The sequence below is a fragment of the Falco naumanni genome, chromosome 6 (assembly GCF_017639655.2).
Source record: "Falco naumanni isolate bFalNau1 chromosome 6, bFalNau1.pat, whole genome shotgun sequence".
In the NCBI taxonomy this organism is placed as follows: Eukaryota; Metazoa; Chordata; class Aves; order Falconiformes; family Falconidae; genus Falco; species Falco naumanni.
This window is the reverse complement of record NC_054059.1, coordinates 41,233,572-41,257,592: the sequence shown is the minus strand read 5'-3', so window position 1 is coordinate 41,257,592 and position 24,021 is coordinate 41,233,572. Positions and strand designations below refer to the sequence as shown.

Genomic DNA, 24,021 nt, shown 5'->3' with positions numbered 1-24,021 from the left:
AGGGCCACTAGCAAAAGACTAACGTCTAACTTCATAAGGTGTTCATGATTTTTTTTTTCAGTTACTGCGGCGGGTTTTATATAACTGTAAAATCAAGATTACACGTTATAGTATCTGAAGAAAATAGATTGATATATAGTCCATTTTTGATTTTCCACATAAACAGAAACCCTGAAAGACAAAACCATACCAATTTCAGTTAACAGTACTCCTATGTTCCAAAAGAAGAGGTAATAGGATATCGGACTTTTCTTGTAAAAAAACAACTAAATAACATTGCCAGCTTTGCTATTTTTTCGAAGTGCTACAATAGCTGTAAACTCTGCATATCCACCACAGCATTCACAGGTGAATGGATCTTTATTTTAGGTGTTCAGAAATACAGGAAATCTTGCATCAGGTGAATTATTCAGATTCACTCAAAATTCCTTTACAGCTATGTTGCAAACACTGTTTGTAGGCTTTGTTTTGTTTGTTGGTTTTTTTTTTTTTCCTCCCCAAACATGATTCTGCTAATACACATAAAAGAAATTAAAAGATGGTTCTTCAAGCATTTTACATGCGCACATAGCTAGTGTTAAAGAATTAAAGCTGTGCCAGGTAGGTCAGTGAAAGCTCTATGAGTGATGCCACCCAGTGCACAGAACCCCTGACTGGCAGGCAGACATCTGAGCATGCAAATGCCAGTGAGAGCAGCTAATACAACAGTTTGGGAATAAATTAAGAACAAGCAGGAAAAGGGACCAGAACACTAAAAAATTAAAAATAAGCAGAAAATAAAGACAAGGGAGAGGGAGTATTCACACCTGTGAAATAAAACTGCTGCTCCGGTGTTGCATGACAGATAGTAAAGGACCTCTTCTCACAGGAGAAAATCCCTCAGCTAAGAACCTGTTTTGGATTATGGTAACTGAACTCTCTCTGAATCTTATCTGTCATGCTAAATCCCTTGAAGTATACAGGCATTAAATAAAAAAAACCCCTGCCTGTAGCTATCTCCAGTAAGTTCAAGAGGTCTGACCTCTAGAAATCTGACATAAGAGCCAAGTTCAGGATCCTGCCTTTGCCATTAAGGTAACATACACAGGGAGGAGTTGATCCAAAAGAAGTCACTGAATAATAAAACAGTTTGGTTTGGAAGAGACATTTAAAGGTCATATAGTCCAACTCTCCTGCAAGGAGAAGGGACATCTTCAACTAGATCAGGTTGCTAAGAGCCCCATCCAACCTGACCTTAAACATTTCCAGGGATGGGGTATCTACCACATCTCTGGGCAACCTGTTTCAGTGTTTCACCATCCTCATCGTAAAAAAAGTCTTCATTATATCCTTATAGCCAATCTAAATCTACCCTCCTTCAGATTAAAACCATTACCCCTTGCCCTATCACAAGAGGCCCTACTAAAAAGCCTGTCCCCATCTTTCTTTCAAGCCCTCTTTAGGTACTGGAAGGCCACAATAAGGAGTCCCCAGAGCCTTCTCTTCTCCAGGCTGAACAGCCTCAACAGTCTCAGCCTTTCCTCACAGGAGGGGTGTTCCACTCCTCTGAACATTTTTGTGGCATAACACGATTTAATAACACAGAGATATATTCCCATAATCTAGTGTCAAATTCTCATACTTTTTCTTCTCCTAAAGGACTGCTTTAAAGACGACAAGTAAGCCTTTTTTTCCCATATATCTCTCTCTCTCTGCATGAATCTTAAAATATTCTGAATTATTCTTGGATTTTTTTTTTACATATTGGCACAACTGGAAAATACCTCAAGTTAACATACATTGTTTTCACCTAAAATCATAGAAAAGGTGAACCAACTCAGGCTAAAGCGGCATATGAGCCAAACTCTCCCATTTTCTGACACACGATCTTGAGGAAGCCCCTGCATAAAGGTAAGGGGTGCCCCTACCACCTGGATTTTATAGCAACCTGATGCTGTTTACAAGGCTATCTCTGTGAAAGTCTTACTGGATCAAGCTTTGAAGGAGGTTAATTTGAAGAAATATCTCATTTCCTTATGCATGCTCTGAATTGTTTATTTAATTCTAGGAGCCAATTTGCTTAAATAAGAGGAATTTAAGTGTAAGCATTAAATTTCCCTGTGCTCCAGTATTCTGAAAAAACAGATACATGCAAGTTTTAGAAGTCAATCAAGCAAGGCATTACCGGGCAACTCCAGTCTGCACCCATCCTGTTTCAGGCTCATCAGTGCTTTCCGAGATTTGACTTCTGGTTTCCTTCCATGCAGTATAGTGAGATACTCTCTGGCATAAAATGAGTAACTCCCTAGTCACAGACGGTATGTCTGAAGTCACTTCAGAAGCATTAGAATGTACAGAACTAGGTTACTTTAAAAGGTGACTGCTAACAAGATATTTTGAAACACGGTTCAGGACAGATCATCTAGAAGCTACATAAAACATCATGTAATTTCATGGTAAAATTCAGATTTCCACTGAATTCCATCAAGCACAATTAAAAGATTTCTGTTTTGTAGATATTATATCTGTATTTCATTTATGGAGTTTATGACTTGCATTCAAATTACTGAAGCCATTTCATGTTAAAACCACTTGTAAAGGAAGTATGCTAACCATTTCTCAGTTTTGGAACAGAGCAGGCCCTCAGACATAAAATCAGGGTACTTCTATATTGGCTTGCAAGTCATTGCAAACTAGCCTGCATTTCGACAGATTTTATTACATTTTATTCTTAAGATCATTTACTTTCATTGCAATCTTTTAGTATCTGTTTCTTTTGTCAAAGGGAAAGACAACAGATATATTATTTAAATGTTTGGCATTCTATAATGCAAGGCTAACATTCTAAATATCACTATGATGTTGTTTTCCCTGCTTATGGCTCAGTGTAAACCATGACAACAAAATTTCGATGATCAATCTAGAATTAATTTTATGACTAATTCACAGTTCAGTGCCTATGGCAGTGGCTTATTTAGTACTTTTTTGTTTATCTTCATCAGGCTTAGACACAAGAAATTCAGTTAAAATAGTGAAAAGAATCTAGAACTGGCACTTTAATTCAGAACAGAGATGTGCAGTACAGCACACAATATATTAATAAACAATAATGCACAGAACTTCCTTCAACACACACAGTAGCCCAGCCATTGAATTCTATACAACTGCCCTTTGTAACTGTGTTCCAGCACTCCAGGTCTTACATATTTCTCTCAAACTCAGTAGTTAGGTTAGCTGTTATTCATTATGATTTTATGCACCTTATTTCAAGTTTTGGTCTGGTCGGGGCAGACACTACATCTGCAGAACAACCAATAGCCCAAAACTGCAGCTGTAAGCAAGATAATTATAATTTGAGGTAATGGCTTCTCTTCACAAAGATAAAGCATATGTAATCCTATTACCTCTACAGAACACAGACTGTAGACAAGAAAATGGACTCGAGTATCTCCTTGTTGTAAAAATTGATAACAGATTCCATACAGTGACTGCCTCTGATGAAAACCAAAAGGCTTGACTATGCCGAATTCTTTCTAAGAGAGTGGAAAAACAAGTAATTAGCCATCTTCACACAACTTCTTTACCCTCACCTCTCGGATTATGACGTGCTTTTACTTGTCTATACCTACAACTAAAGAACACCTATAAAAGAGTTGCCACCTGGAAGGTTTTGGGTTTGGTTGGGGATTTTTTTGGCAGCAAGTTAAAGCAGGTTCTAATATCTCTTGTCATAGCTTCATTAATTCAGAATGCCAGTAACTGCCAAAATCGGCAAAATGTAACATTACAAATACACAGAACTCTAGTATACACAGTAAAAGTGCTATTTTACATTTCAGTATTATTTGCCTTCCTTTTAATTCATACCAATATCCTTCCATTAATTCCACTTGAACAATTTCTGAATTGTATGAAAGTAAAATTTATGACTTTGTAACGACAATTTCTAAAAGTTTTTACACTGATGGAACACCAAACAAATATTCTCGAGCTATCGTGCATTTTGACAAAACATTTAGATCGTAAAAAAACCCTTAAAAATACCAACAAGATAAAGAACATACTCGTGCTCACTGATTCTTGAGCTCTTACATACTACAATCTCTCAAGCTTCCTCAGGTGGAAAAATACTTTTTCAAAGCACTCATTTTCTAAAGCTTTGTTGCTACCACTATAGATATACATTTATTAATGATAATTATTCATAAGAATTTAATTACACTGTCAAAATACTCATGCACTGCATTGGACAAACTCCCAGCAGGTGTAACTCCTTTGAGATAAAGGGTCACACATGCACAGAACACAATCCTATTACAAACAGGAAAGAGAAGATTGCAGTGTCATGGTAGTCTATTTACTGTACTATAGAAAGGGTCTGGAGTCCAGCATATAACTGGATTAGCTCTGGACTGTGATTTGTAAAATTAGGCCACTGTTCAGACCTCTCACTTGCCTACTGAGTGGCTGTGGGAAAGACACATTCTGGTTTTGGCTACCAGTTTCTAAATCCGTAACACTGATTTCCTTTGCATTTCCTCATAGCTATGGAGAAGTCCTCATTTTTATATTTAGTAAAAACTTAAAAATAAAAAATATTACAGAAATGAAAAATTGAAGTAATCCTACTGGCTTTTGTTACAAAATTATGTTTTCCACTGAAATCAGAAGGATTTCTTGCCTACTCAGATCTTAAAAAAATAAAAATAAAATTGAAAAAAATCCCTGAACCAGTACTGCCTGTCACTATTACAAACAAACAAAATATCATCAGTGCTGTACTTTTATTTCTCTTCAACAGTCTTAACAACTGTATTTCCTATTATACTAGGGAAAACCACTTGAAGTTAAGCTCAGAAAAACAAATTGTTGTCATTTACAATCACGGTTCGCAATTAACTTCTCATCCTTAATGTAAGTATAGAATTAATTTATCAACTCACGTATTGTCACTTTTGTATAATTATACTGTATGATCACAGAAAATACACTACATTACAGAAAAGATTTTGGTAGGTCTCCATGCATCCACTATTTCAAAACATTTCCTTGAAAAGCTACCTCAAGGGGGGGGAGAACAACAACAAAAAAAAAAGACCCCAAACAGCAGCAGCAACAAAAAGAAACCAAACCAAAAAACCTAATCCTTAACAGGTCCTTTATATCTGTTTGATGTTTTTCACGATAGCAATCCCTGTTATCACAAATTGATGTGCATATCCCAGCTATATTCAGCCTTGCCTCATTTGTTATAAAAGCAATGACCTTTCAAACACTGTCCTAGTGTTCCTTTAAAAGAAATAACCAGAATCAAACATGTGAGTGTCAGTGAAGTGGAAAATTAGCCTTCCAAAACAAGTAAACCACCCTCCCTACCATATTAAGAAAACTGTAAGACTGAACAACAACAAAAATGCTGAACCATGTAAGGCTGCTTTTACTGTGCATGCTCCAAAGAAGTCCTTGACATTGCTAATGTTTGCCTTGTGTATAGGTCCCAGAGCCAAACCTCCATCTGGAAGAGATTTGAACTACCATCCAGAGGCATTTCAGGATCTGAACCAAAAGGTTTACAGCATTACAATCCAGTTAATTCTATTGCTTCTAATTCCAGCTGGACTTAAAAGTCTTATCTCTGCACTCCAGGCCTTCAGATACAGCCTATCACGGTAACACCAATTCCCAGAGAATTCAACTCCATGACCCAAGTGAGATTAAATCCCTTTAGATAGCCCAAGTAAATGGCTCGTAACTCGTTTCTGTCACTTTTGCTAATGCCTTTGTACCGTGAAAGAAACCAGCAAAGGTGTAAATATCTACAAATTATTAACTGCACTTTTTCCCTTGACTTCTATCAGCAATTCCAGTTGTCTGGTTCCTGCTAAGCACATCAAAGATATTTACTGCCTGAACTTTCTCTTTAAATACTGCACTAATCAGCTACTGAATATTTGTACTTTACCAATCTGAGCACCGTTATTTTTGGTAAAACACACAAACAGACACAGAGATACATATAAACAGAGAGAGACTGAGGGGAAGAGGAGATGCGTATTTGATGTTAGTGGTACTTAACCTCCCTCAAGTCAGGTAATTCCACTGCACGTCTTGTGTTAAGTAGTTTCACCCAAAAGAAAGCACACGCAAGCTGAAAGGGAGTATTTCAAGTCTACTTATCATGACATATTTAGCTTCTAATCATCAGGACACATTTATATTTTTTTTGAACTTAAGATATTATTCCCAAATATTCCTTTAGGGCAAATAGAAGAGAAAGTAAATGCCTTCTTAGATTGATGCGGCGAATGAAGAGACGGGACGCAGCTTGATGCAAGCAAATGTCAATTTATTGTACAGAAGCACGAGGTTTTATACACTTTCAGAAGCTGCGCGTTTTAAACAGATTGGTTCTTGAAGCTAAGCCTTGCATACTAGGCAATCCCTGATTGGTGGTTAACTACCATCAATTAACAGCAAGGTGTTATCTTTCCTTGGTGCCATCCCTCTCCCACTCCCCTGTGCTCTGCAAACATGCCTCATCATGTTAATTGTTGTGTCTATTCACACTCCTTGTCCTCCCTGGGTTCTTGACCTACAAGCTCGAGCACATTCCCCTCAGCTAACTGATTGCCACGCATGGTCCTAGTTTCGAGCCCGCTCCTGCAGACTGATAATCAAAAAATCATGTGCAAATCAAAGCCCAAACAAAAAAATACAGCACAATCCTGGCAAATACTCTTAGAGATTAGAGATAGCTTTTGCCAGAGATATGAGGGGGTTTTATTTATTTTTATTTTGTTTTTTTCTTTTCTTTGTTTTCCTAGGGAAGGAAGGAGTTTGGAGGTGAACAAGAGGAAGGGAACAAGGAAGAGTGTAAGTAAACAGAATGATTCCCAAAAGTAGTCCCCAGCATTTGAAGGAAATCTGTTCCAACAGGAGATTTTTAAAGACCCAAGTAAGAAAAAAGAAGACACATTCAAGTGTGGATTTTGTAATTCCAGTCTACTGAAATTCTATCTATCTAGAGCACTGCAGAGAGACAGGTAAGATAAAGAAAAATCACCTACCAGAAACACGCCTCTTCTTTCCAGGATAAGAAACATACCCTAAAAAGTCTTTGGAAGTAGTAGATATCCACCTTCAAACATTACCATTGCACAACACTGGTAGAGCTCTTCCTCAGTCCTTCTATCAGGAGTTTCCCTTTGAGACTGTGGCAGAACAAAACTCGAGTAGGGTCATCACTGTTGCTTTGTATTGCAGATGCACCTGAGTTCCCAAATCAGAAGGATGACTGCCACCTGGGGGCACTGGGTCAGTGCCAGGGCAGTTGGTGAATCCTAGGTGGGTGCTGAGACGAGACACAGCTGCAGGACACAATTTGGGCCCTGTGTGCTGAGACAGCACCTGGAATCACTTGTAATTAGGCAGAAGAGGTGGGCTAGGCTAATCCAGGGTAATAATGTAGCAATCTAGAGCTGGGAATAGGAGGTCTGGTCTCTGCAAATGCCAATGACCATGTTTAGGTTACATCCTTTTCAGTAGAGAATAGGGAACATGGGCAACATACTGAGGTTAGTCATATCTGTATTTTGTAACCATATACTGGGGGTTACTAATATTATTGCTTGGAAGTTTCACAGGCAAATTCTTTTCTGGTAGTATATCTAGACAATACCATACCCTTAACTGCTCTCAGGGTGCTCCCACCTAAACTGGATAAAGCAGCTATCTGAAAATCATTCAGAATTTAAAAAATGCCAAGGAAGCACTTTCTGTAAATAGTTAAAGCAATCAAGGAAGCTGAAACTCTGTGTTCATGGCTCATTTAAGTACCATTAAGCAGAAAAGGACATTGTACCTATGCAACCCCAATGAAGTTAGATTCGCAGAAGCAGTTAGTGAAAGGCAAAAGAACAGTGTTAGTAAGGCACCTGACTCACACATGGTTTTAATACAATTAAAAGATGAGAAAACCTAGCCAGTACAGCTCAGTTATTTTACTGATTGTAAGACTGTGACCGTATACTAATACACAGAACACCTTGGTAATCTTCTGTGTGGCACAGCGGCACAGCACAGTAAAGGTACAAAACTGCCCCCATTTAATAATCTGTATAACTCATGGAACGTAGATCCAAAGAAAACTGTAAATCCATTAGCATCCCACTTTTACTTAAAGCAAGCTTTGTAACTCTGAACAAGGCAAATGGCATGATGTATTAACCCAGCTGAGGGTGCGTGTTTATTTGACCTCAATAATACGCAAGCTACCAAGTTTTTTTATTGGTATTTATCCAAAACACTGAAACTACAAAGCACATTTTATTTCTACTCCCTGATTACCCTTTTTTAATGACACAACTGTTTACTGATGAGCAAGGCAGTATCTTTTCCTACATTAACGCTAATTATCTATCTTGAAACAAAGGTTCATGCTTTTCCAGGTTTTTTTATATTGCACCCCTCAGTTTTGGAAGGGTTATGCATCTAAGGTGGCAAAGACCCACTGCAGAAATTGTTAGGAACTGGTAAATCGCAGTTCCACTGACACTCAGGCCCCTATTCACCTATCACACTTTCAGATATGAGTTATGTGAATCACATGAACTTGTCAATGCTGATCATACAAGCAACTTAATACCTGTGAAAGTCTGGTCAAGAGACACCTACAGTGGTATATATTTTTAAAAACTATAGACATTTAGGTCTGAGAAAGACTTCCAAAACTCCCTCTCTAATGGAGAAAAGTACATAGTTTCAGAGTTGGATTCATCTTATTCTCAGGTAGTTGTCTAGAACAGGTCAGATGAATTGTGTCCTGAAACTGTCTATTCCTTTTTACCAATAAAGAGAACATAGAGTTAACTCAAACACGGGTATCTGTGATAAATGTTTAAGTTTAGGTGAGGTGAACCTACTCCTTACTGATACTCAGATGGAAGAGAACTGTGTTTTCTCTGCTGGTTTTTGATATAAAAATTATTGAAGAGTTCTTTTCCATTAAAACAACTGTTGATATTAATTATTTGCACCTTTTGGGGATATATGAGGTCAGGGAAAATCTGATTCATAATAAAATAACCAGAGTAAATAATAAAGTATTTGAATCCTAATAAAGGCATATTAAGCAAGAGATAATAAAGGGAATAATAGGGATGGAGTGGCATTACCAACATATAGGAACTTGGCTGATGGGAAGAGTTACTGTTTCTAGACTAAACAAATTCCCTTGGCCATGATGTATGATGTAGAGGTTAGGTCCACAATATCTATCTGATGGCAGAAGTACACAGAAACAGGCAAGAAATCTCCAAATAGAAATAATTTCAAAACTCAATAAAAAGTAAGTTTGAGTGGGGCAGATTTAGATGTTTACATGTCAGTTAATGTTCAACTTGAAAAAATAACCTGTAATTAGCATTTTCTCTGGCTTAAGGATGAATAAGTGAAACTACAGGCTAAAGGAGAAGTTTGTTTTCTGGTTTTGCTTTTCTGGAGAATGCTGGGTATACTAATCTGAAATCAGACTTATCAAATTATTAAAACTGTATTATTGAGCATCTAGTTAAGGCTGAAAGAACCTTTATTTTTTAATGTCTCAGTTAGATGCTGTATCTTAAAAAGAATCCTGAAATTTTATTACCTATGAATGATTTACATTCTTACTTGGTATCTAGCTTACATTTTCACTTGATGATGCTCATTTTTTTATTAAAGATGACAAAACTCTAGCCTTTTAATATATGACAATAGTTTGAAGAGAATTAAAAAGGGATGTGCAGGAGCGGGCTCGAAACTAGGACCATGCATGGCAATCAGTTAGCTGAGGGGAACGTGCTGGAGCTTGTAGGTCACGAACCCAGGGAGGACAAAGAGTGTGAATAGACACAACAATTAACATGATGAGGCATGTTTGCAGAGCACAGGGGGGTGGGAGACGGATGGCGCCAAGGAAAGATAACACCTTGCTGTTAATTGATGGTAGTTAACCACCAATCAGGGATTGCCTAGTATGCAAGGCTTAGCTTCAAGAACCAATCTGTTTAAAACGCGCAGCTTCTGAAAGTGTATAAAAACTCGTGCTTCTGTACAATAAATTGACATTTGCTTGCATCAAGCTGTGTCCCGTCTCTTCATTCGCCGCAGGGATGTAATGTTTGGACTTTCTTGCATGCCAAAATACTATAAGTCAAATTTGTGAATGCACTAAATGCCAGGGTACCATGATCATCTATCAAGCTGTAGATCTCAAATACACTTATATTTGTTAATAGTATAATGCACATAACCCAGCATTGAAATAAGTAACAAGCAGATCCTAGTATGCCTTGGACAACAGGAATGGTCTTGAACAAAGCTCTGTTCCTTTTTCACCCAGATCTATAGAGCTCCTCAAGGGGGAAAGGTTGAGGACCACAGTGAATTTGTTTTGTTGCTATGAATTATTATGCACAAAACAAATACACATCATAACTCTCTTGAGACTTAAGTTACACCTCCCTAAATCCAAGCAATACCTCTTTATTTGAGCAGGTGTATGTATTTAATATCAGTAGTGAAATGGCTGGAGAATTCCTGTGAGAGGTCACGCTGACTCAGCAACCTGCTGTCACAGCAGTCCAGCTGCTTAACCAAGTCAGAACCTATTGCTGTGGCATAGCAGGGAAGGAATCAAGCTTTCAGAGGAGAAGAGGAAAGCTGAGTTCAGCCCCATTAGACTTTATCTCAAGTAGGAAGCAAAGAAATAGAGGGCCTTCATAGCAGGATGATTAAGGTATCCTAGGTAAAAGCTTCTGATGAGAAAAATTAAATTTGGAGATTTGTTAATTTTTGTCTTTTGGCAAAGCTGGCAGTGATTCTAACTATACCAAAGGCTTAAGATTATGCTACAGTGTATTTAAATTTATTCTTATCTAGTTGCATATTACAGTCCATGGCTGCTACCAAAAAAAGTACCAGGATCTCTGGTCTTTTTGACAATAGAGACAGAAGCATCACTTTTAACTTTCAAAAGAGCTTGCCATTTTCAACAGCAGAACATACCTTACCCCAAAGTATCTTTTTTGAGAAATGAAGCTGGTCTATCGCTAATGTATCCTACCAAACAGCTCATATATGATTGATACACTTACCATTGCATTCTTATTATTTTTAGTATTATTTAAACCTTTTTCTTACAGATATATTTGTGATGTTCTCCCTGTCATTTGTGGTTCCAGGCTTCACCATCTCCTCAATCACCAATAAAGTACATTAGAATTTGACATGAACAAAATAAAAATCAGTTATGCAGAAAGCTGAGAATAAACGTCAACATGTACTGCCAATCCCCATGTTGGATATGAATTGTGTCTTTGCAGAGCTTTTCATTTTAAAGCCTTGTAAAAACTGCAATTCTGAGATCTTGCTGAGTGCAGATCACATTTTTTGATACCTAACTTAAAAGAGGACTTAAAGGTCATCAAGCCTGATTACATTCTGTTCAACACAATAAAGTGCAGCTATGTGTAAATTATTATTAAGCAAATTATGAATGACTCATGGCAGATTTTTTCATTAGAATGTAGTGTCTCCTTTGCTGTAAAGTCAACATTATGATCTACAGTTACTTCTTAGAGCTCTTTCTATTAAACTAAACAGGAGAAGAGATGCTTTTATTTGTACCATTTCTATCTGCATACAGTATAATCAATAGCAATGTTTCATTCAAAACTTCCCATCGCTCCACTATTTCAAAGCTCTCCATCACAAATTTAACAGGAAGTGTTATTTCACACAATACCTAAAAACTTTTGTATTATCCCTAGTATTTGTTTTGTCAAAGTAGGATTATCATAAATAAATACAATTTCTTATAACTTCTTTAAGCACTACTTTCTCTCAATCTGCAGCGATGTTTTTCACTCTATGCATGATCATTACCTTCCTCTATTTACTTCTTAAAGGTTACAGAGAAATATCCTTGCCTGCTCCTTAGAAGATAGCCACTTCAAAGACTCTTTTGAGAATCAACAGCCTTTAACGATGTTTGATACAAAGCCAGAAAAGGGCACGGGCTAAGTAACAGGAGAGGGAATGTTTAAGTTAGCACTGTGGGAAATGAAAAAAAAAAACACAACAGTTTATCACATGAATGTAAATCTCTTTTCCCCAAATAACCTTCCCCTCCACACATGCCTATAGTCAACACCCTTCAGTGCTGATATCCACAGAAAGTTCATCCATGAAACCCTGTTCTCAATATATCAACTACTTCTTGCTTCAATACTCAGATATTGTACTGTTCAGTGCCAGATGTAGATTGGCACCTCTGGATCTGGATCCGAGTTTTGGCATTGAAAGTGGCTGGGTGTTACATTTAGAAATTTAAATGAGCAACTTTGTCTCTGTTCAGAAGAAAGAGAGCAGGTGTTGCACCAAGCCATCTTTTGTTGGTTTAGGAGCAGACAAGAAGATAGCACTATGTTTCCCAACACATAGTAATGTGAGAGTGATCGGGATTGGAAAAAATTTGAAAGAACAACAAAACGACAACAACAAAAATATCAATTCCTTTCTTCGAAAGACTGACATGAACAGTAGAGAGGAAATTATTAAAGGTCATTACTGTACAGCTACCAAACAAGCAAACTTTTAAACAGAATAAGTCAGTGTAAGAGAATGAAATAGTTTTGGGGTAGCTGTAGTTTGCAATTTAAATAGATTGTAAATCTTTACTTCAAGAGTAACATAAATCCAAATTATATATTTTAAAAAAAAGAAAAAAGTACAATTATGTATTTTCCACAAAGAATCTTACACAAGATAGCTAACTGGAGGATATAATTATAAAGTACAACATAAAGTATTTCAATTGTTTCAAGAGATGATTTTGGCTTTGTTTGCATGCTGGAGGGAAGCATGACTGTAGCAAACCATGTCTAAAAATATTTATGTCAAACATTATCATACTAGAGAAGAATGTGAGATGACTGGAGTAAGAATCCCAAATAGAATGTTTCTGGATTTTGCTGGTCCTATTATGGAGCAACTGATAGGATTGCAAGGCAAACTAATTTCTACACCCAACATTAGAGCTAATGTTCTCTCAGAGTTGGCAAATTTCTTAGCCTGGCACTCCTTTTCAGAATCCTGAATTTCAGGGTTGCTTTATACGACAAAACAAGCTAATTACAGAGAGAGTCAATAATAATTCTGATAGCCTGGCTCTAGAAAACAGACTTTGGATGTTGAACGCTAAGAATCTCCATATATATTTAATATTAATTAAAAGGATTTGATTTTTCAGAAGGTAAATCAATGCATGAGTGGATACTCTACCAAAGTAAATCCCATTTTTCATTTCTTTACATATCTAGAAATTTATTTGAAATCAGCTATTTTTTGGCTCCCCTCTCCCACATTAAAATTCCTTAAGACTATAAATCATATTAATTACTACTAAGGAGTGGGAGAGATTTCATCAGTTCATGTTTCCTCTATGTATTAAGTTACTTGAATGGAAGAAAAATAGTCCACCTGTAAAGGATTATTATTATTATTAGAACTGTTCCACAAGTAGGGTGGAATAAAGCCATTGCACAGTAACACGTGCTCTGAAAATAGCCCTGTTTCAGCAAGGTATTCAAGTGAATGCTTAAGATTTATGTATAGTCCCATTGAATGGTGCAACTATATGTTGAAAACTGAATATAATTTAAAATGGATATACGTAAACAAAAAATCAAAACACTCTCTGTGGCTGCATTTCCTCAGTCTCCTTCTAATTTAACTTCTGACTACACCTCTAAGCTAAAAAACCAACCAACCAAACAAACAAAAGTAATGCAGAATCCAGAATCTTAGTTTCTGAAAATAAGCAAACAACATTTCATAAACTTCTGTTTCATAAGATTGAAATGTCAATTATTCAATGAGGCTTTTAGCAATCCATTCCAAAATTTAATCTGTTAAAACTACAGCTCTCTAGTTTTTCTAATAAAAAAATAATTAGACAAAAAAAGAATCAAACATATTAGATTAAAAAGATGAAGCTAATATAGTCTTGAGAATGAGGTTTGTGATCATATTACCACTTCTCAGTTATCCCTCACCTGCATTGCCCAGCTCCCTTTATTTAATAGTAGTTTCTGTTTTAGTCATCCAGGGGCATTTATAATATCTAAAATATTCAGAGCTACAGTATTATTTTTTTAAGAAAATAGAAAACCAAAACAAGTCTCAGAAGAACAATATGAAAAATAATACCTACAGAATTCACACTGAACCATTTAACTACCCACAGCTTCTCACACAAGGTCACAACTGATGCAAGAAATACAGAGAGACTAGGTAAACAGGTAGTGATGGCTCACAAAGGAACTCCTGACAGTCTTCAGGAAAAAGCAGCTATTGCATATGGCAAGGAATGGTCTTCATGGTTTAAATGTAATGGCTTCAACAGTATTACAATATACTCACAAACATATAGTTGAGACCAGAATCCTGTTCTTCATTAATGATTCGTAATCTGTCACAACGTGAGATTTTGCAGACATTGAATATGGAAATCAGTCTTTTCTTAACAAGACATACATAACACAAAAATGCTACAACCAGCCATGAGATTGAGGAATTAACGTTACTAAAATGGGTAATACTATTTCAAAACTACAGGTTACTGTGTATCAGCGATAAGTCCATATTTCATTTTGCTTTTTCAAGAAGGTAATTTACATCTGTAACTCTATAGTTCTCAAAATAATATCTACAAAACCATTGGCAATCATTTGCTTTGTCATCCAATATATTAACATTAATGCAAATCGTTCTTTATATAACCAGTTTATCCTTAAAAGCCTTAACCCAGCAACTCAAGCACAGGGTTAACTTTCAAACAAAATCACTCTCCATTAAAATATGCTTCATGCTCTGCTGCACCTGTTTCATGTGCCAATTATGTTTCATGAGTCTTATTCACATTTCTGAACTTACATAGCTGTTGCACATTTCAAGATATCACTGATACTGTGCAAAAAAATATGCACAGTAAGCCATGTTGTACATACTAACATCGACATCATTGTGCTTTCAATCATTTCTCTGAACCTGTGAGGGATGCTAGCTCACTGAAGGTAATGAGAAGACCATGTAGCTTAAATGCAAGATAAATTTCTGATCTATTTAATGAAGCAAAAAGAATCAGAAGTAAAACCATGAGTTATGACGCATTATAAAGCAGTGTCAACAGTGAAGAGAACTGATCTGCAATGAGCTGGAATATTTTCTTAAAAGATCAAAATCTGACCCAACAAATTTATTCTCCATTCATATGGTCTACTGTTTCTGGTCTTCTCCCTTAGCAAGTTTTTTTTACTTTTATTTACAACAATTTGTCTCACAATGCTTTCATTAATCCTTTAAGATTTATGTTTTCTAGGGATAATACCTGAGAATCATAGCAGAGGCTAATCCAAAATTAATTCAGTTTTTATGGGTTTTTTACATGTAATTGCATTGTAATAGCTTGTTGGCCGTGAGAGTAATTAAAATATGGCTGAAGCTTCCTATAACATAGAGACTTACACCTAAACAGTATTTTTAATGAAAATATTTATGTAGCTTCTCAGGTACTATGGAAAAGGAACATCAAGAATAAAACAAAGAGGGACTTGAACTAAGTCAGTATTTAAAAGAAGCATATCAATAACCAATGTTGCTGAGACCTCAGGGTGAGAAACATAGTTTAATGGAGACAAATTGAAATCCACAGAAGAAATGTATCACTACACTCAGTGTTATTTGCTTATTACACAAATGAAATGATTCTATGAATCTAATAAATGTGTTTTCCAAAAATGCTTGCATGTGAACATACATTTATACTTTTCTATCATAAATCACAAGGATGCCTTCATATTTATTTCCTTGAAATTATCTCTTCACTGAAACAAAAACATAGGACATTAGAGGTACCAAATGAATTACAAAGTCAGTTCTCTGCAACTGCAGATCTCCATAAAAAGTTATAAATTCAACGCTGTCTATAAAATATCTACTCTACACACTACCAGATCATGGCTACAAAATATGTTTTGTGTCCTAAAACCCTAAACCAAAATTAACATGTGCAGTAAAAAAAAAAAAAACAAACCCAACCCCCCCCCCAAAAAAAACCACCAGTATTTTTACACAGAGGCGTGCAATTAGTTTAACTCCAAGCACATGAGAGGGATATATCACACAGGTGAAGTGAGAAATTTTATTGTAACAAAAAGCAGCTGCGTACATTTTTTAGCTAGCTATGGCTTTTTCCATCACTTCTGAAGAGGAGGAAAACCTCAACCCCAACAATTCAAGCCAAATTATGTGCCTAGGTTCTGAATTTTCTTTCCAGGCCCTTGGAAATTATTAACAGAAGCCCTGAAAGCATTGTGTCAATAAAAAACAATGTGTTGCATCTAGCCCAAGCCCCCTACTCTAAGTAGGATCAGCTGGAGTCTTTTGCCCCGGACTGTGTCCAGTTGAGTTTGGAATATCCTCAAGGATGGAGACTCCACAACCTCTCTGGGCAGCGTGTTTTAAAGTGTGCCCCTGCCTCCTGCACTGTCACTGGAAACCACTTTAAAGAGCATGTCTGTTGTCTTCATTCCCTCCCATCAGGTGTTTACACACACATTACTTGTATGCTAAACACCAAAATCACAGCAATTTTCATTACAGTATTTTCATATTGATCTTTCTGCTCATATCTGTTCTCTTTCTTTTTTACTATTATTTCACTCTCTTCCCATAATAATTTTTTACAGTGCCCTCATTTTCCCACAGTTTGATATTTGCTTCTCACCCTTCGATGTGACCACACCATCGCTGCCTGCCCTTCTTGTTCCCTTCCTCACCCAACAGCCTTTGTTCCACAGTCTCCCTCACCAACCTCTCCTTCTTTCCTCCCCTTCTGTCTGGGATGGTCCTGTATCAACTTTCCCCATCTCTGTCCTTGATCACTTTCTCATTGCACATATATTCTCCCCCTAGAACAGTTCAGTGGCCTCTTCTGCACTGCCAATACCCTCCCCTCCCAAATTTCACTTACTGTTCTTTTGTCTCCCCTCAACCAAGACTACTATTTTCCACAGCTCCACAAGCTCTCATCAGTCCCTCTTAGGGACAGAACAGAGAAATTCCAGAATCTGCATGTCAGAAACCTTTCTGTAGTAACGAGTACTATCATGATTAAGACTGACTTGCAAGATAAGGCAAAATAAATCTATAATATAACCATATGCCTGTCTCCCACAGAAATATAGGGCTTCCCCTCAAAAGAGGATAGGCAAGGGTTTACTGGCAGGTGAGCAGCGAGGGGTCCATGGGGCTGCTTGATGGTGGCAGCAGAGCAGTGCGAATGTGGCAGCTGGCTAATTATGCTGCCAAGAATTTGACTAGTTTTCAACTCCCTTTCCACATGTTATCAGAAGATGTGTTGGAAACTGTGGGACAGGTTATAGATGATTCTTAAGAGATACTTTTTGCTGCTCCTTCAAATGAGTAGAAGAAATGGTTTGATACAAGGGCTGGCTCTTGCGGCATACCACACAAGATGCTTTCATCCGCATTTACAGGCTACCTAAAGAGTTCTCGAAGGAGAGGCTTAAGGAGAGCCAGAAGATACAGGTAAAAGTCCACATAGCCTTTTAGAAAACCATTACAAAAAATAGCTAAACAATAAGAATTACGGAGTATATTTCATCCAAAGTACAAAGAATGACCTGTAAATAATTTCCTAACTGACAATATGATGTGCCTTATGACCTCAAAATACTTGCTTTGTATAGGGTAAACAAATTTAATAAAAACACGTACGAAATGGAAAAATCCTGAAAACACATGTTACTTAGAAACATTTTACGTCAACTTTTCCTTACCTTATATTAATTTTTTAACACCTGAAACTTCATCAGGAATGTCTCAGCTCATTATACTTCTAAGGTAAAGTGTGTTCCATGCAATTTGCTACATTGAGCACCTTTCAGATAAAATATTAAAAGCTAGTAATGATCAAGAGCACTAAGCACAAGAAATTCTTATAGACTTAAAAGGAATTGTACTTGCTCAGCACCTTTGAAAAAGATGAGTTAGTCCAGTTTGCATTAGTGGGCACACCAAAGCAGCACTGCACAATTTGCATGTGCATAATTATTGCCTTATGCCTTTATAAAGACACTCAGTAATGTGGCACTTAAATTTTATAAGTAACACTTTTTTCAAAAAAATCCAATTAAATGAAGCTGCACCAGTTTCTCTGTGTAATTGTTCCTCTGTCCCCACTGTTGTAGGGTTTCATGCACCATTTCTCTCTCTGCAGCTTTCTGACCTACGAATCAGGCACTCCTCTATGATGGGAAAAGTCATGCCTGACAGTTCTCTACAGTAAAAGCTCTTTATTTCTCTGCACCTTAGTTAACCATCTGTGAAAAAAACCAGGATAACAATTTCTATTTTACAGCACGATCACAAGAGTACACAATTTGATTTAAGTACCGAGCAATGATTAAAAAAAATCTTATCTGGGAAGGTATTTGAAAGAAAGATGCAAAGGTCACTGTAGCATGTAAAAAAATATAAGTAAAGAATACGTGTATGCCAAAGAATCATGTTCAATTTCTGCACTCCCTTCTGGTCAAGAAAACCTGAAATATAAAGAAAAAAAGATAGAAAAAGAAAAAGATATAAAAAGAAAAAAAAGAGCAAACCCAGTCTTTCAATTCACATTTTAGTCTATATATCCAAAAGATATTTGTGGTGTGAGTCTGGATGGCAAAGAATGGTCCTTTAACAAAACAAATCTGTAAAAGATTCTTCTGCAGAGAAGCTGGTAATCTGGTTTTAAAGAAAGTTCCTTTCTATATGAGTATTTTCAAAATACAGTGTTTTTTAAAGTTCAACAGGACAAGTGAGTTCAGTGAGTGAGTTTAAAATCTCAAAATACCTGATACAATTTATTAAAAAAAACAAAACAAAAAAATTGTATGTGCATAAGCACTTTTTTTCCTTATGAGCAAGACCTTACTCTGCCTGTTTACACAACCTATTCCCGATCTTTTTTATTTTAATCTGTGGATTTTGGAATAAATGTCTCAGTTTAGACATGATTCACAAAGATAAAATATATTCCTGAACTGTGATATCCCTGAATATAGATTATAACAAATAGGACATAGAAACTTTTCAAGAAAATATTCTGGTTCATTTAATGATGTAATTCATACTGTGGTTTGTACTAAAACATTGTGACTTGAAATGAGATCTGTTCTTCTCCAATTTTGTATGCATTTTTAGAGTTAAAACTCTTTCAATGGATTCTGCTATGTATAAAACATATGCAACTTCCTTAGTTCATTAACAAACAATTCAGTAAAGTGCAACGACTCATAATTACTAAACATGTTTCTATAATAATCCCCGTGGAATCTGAGCATGATTAAAAATCATGCTATTGTATTACTGGCAGGTGAGTATAACCTGCAATGCTTCTGAATAGATGCTTCTCCTCACATATAACTCCTGAAGCTGTCCACACAGAAGTACAGCATGTACATTGAATATCTAAACAGCATGGGATATGTGCCTTAGGGTATGTAACATGAACATGCAAATCAATCATCCTTCCCATGCCGCTCCCCAATGATTGACACAAACATTCTCACTGAAGGGACTCTGGATCAGTTCCTAAATACTCCCATGCCTTTTTTTCAAGACGCTGCAGTAATGAGGAGTTAGAGAGAAATGACTGTCCTCTTCCTCTTCGACTGAACTCCAAAGGCTGCAGGCGTAATTCTCAATTCTCTGGCACACACCTGTGGTCCACAGATTCTCCCTCAGCGCTGGTATGGGGGGCAGGGACAGGGGCAGAGAGAGAAGAAAATCTGCATTTGATCCTCAGCCTTTAAGGAGCAACTGTCAGAATTTTGTTCCTTTTAGAAATGCAATACAAAGACTTCTCAGGGCCGCAGCTGAAAGTGAATCACTGTACGGTTATGGCTAGTTGCTCAATTCATGTTTATGCAAGAATCCCCTCTCTTAAAAATGCCACATGCTCATTGTTATGAGAGAAATAACATGGAGAATATTCTTGTGCAACTTAAAAAAATGGGGAAAAACCAACACAAGTGACAGCGCAAGAAATTATGTGCCTCTCTTGAGGGATTTTTGGTGTTCAAGAGGTGAAAAAAGGACAGTGAGTGAGAAAATCAGGGAATGACAATGAGATGGAGTAGAGAAGAGGTTTATTATTTCTAAGTCAGAACCGCATTGACTCTGGCAGCTTTAAGCAGATGATGCTTTTTAAGTGTGAACTGCTCTTCAGCAGTGTCTCAAATTCACCAGACATACACACACATTTCACTGTAACATCAAGCACTAGTTTCTTGGTTTTCCAGCTTTCCCTCTCCCAGCCTGCTGTAAAGCAAAAGGCAGTCTTTACTGACCTTTTACATCAGCAGCTTTCTCTTTGGGGGATTGAAATTGATGTTTTAGAGAACTGTCCTTGCTTTGTTATTTAATGATACAAAGTGCCATGACTGTAGAAGATATTGAGGTTACAGCTTGCCACACATGGCAACCTTAAAACTTTGAATGTGAATAAAGCATTGCAAGGTGGGTCTTCCATCATTCATTTGGCAGTTGTATTTTTCAAAACCGTAACCTTATCTATTATCAATCAACCACCTATTTCCATACTATGTTGTTATTTTACAGTGAGGGTTAGTGGAAAGGCAGGAAATTTTGTATATCTGAAATGAAGTGTTTGCTGGCAGTTAAGACCAGGAGGATAAACCAGGAATAGTTCATACCTAAGAATAAATATACTGAAGAGATGTTACAGTTATCCCAAACTGAACTTTATGGACATGGAAAATTCAGAATTACAGCGGCATTTAAGATCTCGCTTTGGCTATGTCACTTAAATTACAAACCCCATGTGTTGCAGACCTGTTTTGTCACAGAATCATACTATTATGGTTACAGCATTGGGCCCAGTTTTTTTAAACAGATTTTGTATTTGGAGGTTATACTGTACTTGGGTGTACTGTTTTGAAGTAATGTGAGCCAGGAGATAAAGTAGTTTGTAGTTCTAAAACAAATTCAAAGTTCGTAGGAATGCTATGATCACCCACTGTTGCCACCTTAAATATCTGACAAATACGAAACCAGAAGATTCCCTCTTCCCTAAAATTTTGTCTTATGCTAATTAACTAAGAAGTTAGCGTGTCTTTTTCCTGATGAAGATAGAACTATAATATCACACATTGGGAATTCACCTCTTTTGTCCCTGTTGCAGTTTTTTACCTGCATTTTATGCAAAGAATTTAACATTGCTGACTCAGATATGAAGCACGGTGGTAGAGCAGTTGAGGTGTCCCACAACCACTCCTGGGCTACCTTCAGACTTTTGCTGAGATTTGCTGTGTGTAAACATGACCCTGTTAATTCAGATTGGGAAGTCCCCTGTTTGTTGACATATTGTTAAAAGAAAACAACTTTTTTTTATCAGTTAGAGAAACCAGTTCACTCTAAGAACACTAGCCTGATGGATGATCAAGTCTGAGAGATCTTTGCCTTTCTTTGTGCCTTTTCATGTTGACAAGTTGCACATTGTCACCCATCTCCATAATTAATAATTAAACATGCAATAGTTTAATGAAACTGCCCCTTCCATCTTTGCACTATCAACAAAAAATATTTGGTAAGAAAATGCTGAAATACCTGGAACTTGTCTTTTAATAATTTTATGCAAGCCACTCATTTCTTTGTTCATTATGGTAGTGCTTGCTACGCAATTGCAAGGAGTTAATTCCAACAGGAGCTAATTGCTAGCAGACAAGAAAGTAGATAAAAGCTTCTGAAAGCACCGTTCCCTCACCCTCAGCAAAATGTGCGGGTGCTATTTGCTTGGGCCATGTAGAGATCAATATCAGAATTGTGCAAGACAGGGAGAAACCTGATAGGAAATTATGGAGAAAAATATAATGAAAAAACGGAGAACCCTAGAATGGCGAGGAAATAAAACTCCCAAAAGGAGAGAAGGAGAGAAAATCAAAGACCATCTGGAAGGTGACTGAAAACCACTTAACAGAATGTAGTGTTTGGACAAAGACTGACAAGTACGGATACTTGTTTGTATTAAAATCATATTCTCTTGTCATACATTGTTCCTCCTATTGAATAAAACATCAGTTTGTTTCAAATAAGCTGTTTTGGGTCACAATATTAATCCTTTCCAAAATTAAATTGCAGAAATAACTCTAATTCAACCAGATTCTGGACAACTACAACTGGTAGCAAGGCTGCAGTAAATTAGTGCAGGAGTCTATAAAAGCTGGGGCAGGGACTATTAAATTGAAGAGTGCCATGAAATGTCTTGAAGAAATACCTGTAATGACAGAAACAAATAAGTAAAACTACTTTTTCATTGGAAAAGTAAAGTTTCAGTTTTGATCTGAAATTCCGCCATATCCTGTAAGCCCTAAAATGAACTAATACTACATTTCCACTTTTTATGTTGAGAAGGTAGCACAGTAAAGAGAAGGGAATACTATGTGAAGCTGCTTGGCTAACTTTGCCTTTTGAAAAAGTGTCTTTCCACAAGAATATTAGCTAAATAGGAAAAAAGCAGAAACAACTTCTTCCTGAAAGTGTTTCATCTTCCAGGCTTTCAAAGTATGAGGAGCATTCAGAAACGCTATTATCTGACCTGACACATTTACCCAAAAAAAACCCCAAAAAACCCCACAAACAAAAAACCCCAATCAAAAAAACAAACAAAAAAACCCCAAAGAAGCAGAATAGGATTATGAAATAAATTAAGTAAAATTCTGCAAATGGAAGTGCCGTTAGCAAATAACCATCTGCAGACCTCATGAGTCTCATACCATGGCCATAGTTTGTAGAAAAAAAAGTGTTAAGAAGCACAAGCTGTAGTGCTAGTTACAGTCACAGAAAAATTGAGAAATTGTTTGCAGCGGTCCCACCTAAACATATGAGTCATAAGTGCTGCCTGCCCTCAGCACCCTGTCTTCCAGATTCAAGACCAGCTGGGGGTGAACGGCTGTCAGTCTCTGTAAGGGCTAACCTTTGCCAAGAAGCTATAGGAACCAGTAACTAAGCAACATAGGGAGCAGCTCCAACAAGGATGGGACTGCCTTGTGACAGACTTAAGAATCAAATCCTGCTTGAAAAAAGGAACTTTTTTTCCAAGGATCCAGCCTTCCGGAAACACAGACTCCATGCTGCAGCACACGATTCCCACAGTTCAAATGTTCAGCTTTGCAAAGCTTCATTACACCTCTCCCACCTTTCACTTTCACTCCACACTGCATTCCAGATAGAAGCTATGAATTTCATTATATAATTTCAAAAGCCATTAAATATAACAAATACAAAAGGAGATCCTCAAAATAATTCAAAACCTATATAATATGGATCTATTTCTAAAATATCTATTCTTTCACATTGATGGGGGGGCGGGCAGTAAGAATTATGCAGATTATTTTGACAAATAAGATTGGAATTGAAAGGAAATGGTGAAGCTTCACCATCAAAGGAAGCAGTGAGCTTCACAGCCAGGCAAGGAGAGTTGGGTTGTCAAGCAGGTATTTATTTTGGCAGCAAAGAGTAAAGACCTTAAAGCTGTCTGTTCTGCAGTGGCTATATTACTGCTAACTTGCTCAAATCCATCTTTGTATAGTATGCTCTAAGCATATAACAAAAATAATTAATGTGGGTTTCATTTACAGGATGTAATACTGAAACTATTTTTATATATAGTCTCCTATTATTAGAGGAGAAGTGGTACAAAGATATTTTGATAACTCCTCTGAACATTCATTCAACATTTCACTCATTCATTCTTTTTTGTGTGTGTGTGCTCTAGGTTCCCTGTTTATTTCTTTTAACGCCAGTTGCTCTTCTTGCCATTATCTATCCTTACATCTCTTCATGGTGTAAATACCATTTATGCCACGGTTCTTATAGATAAAAAGTACTTGTTTTTTTCTTTCAAGT

General features: G+C 36.8%; 1 protein-coding gene and 1 long non-coding RNA gene across 2 annotated transcripts in view; one reads left to right on the top strand and one right to left on the bottom strand.

The window, feature by feature from the left end:
- Nucleotides 1-24,021, bottom strand: part of PRKN (parkin RBR E3 ubiquitin protein ligase) — a 616,239-nt gene that overhangs the window by 416,129 nt on the left and 176,089 nt on the right. The window lies entirely within an intron of this gene.
- LOC121090519 lies at nt 6,810-11,497 on the top strand. Its single transcript, XR_005828600.1, has 2 exons — nt 6,810-7,022; nt 11,163-11,497. It is a non-coding gene; the product is annotated as an uncharacterized LOC121090519 (long non-coding RNA).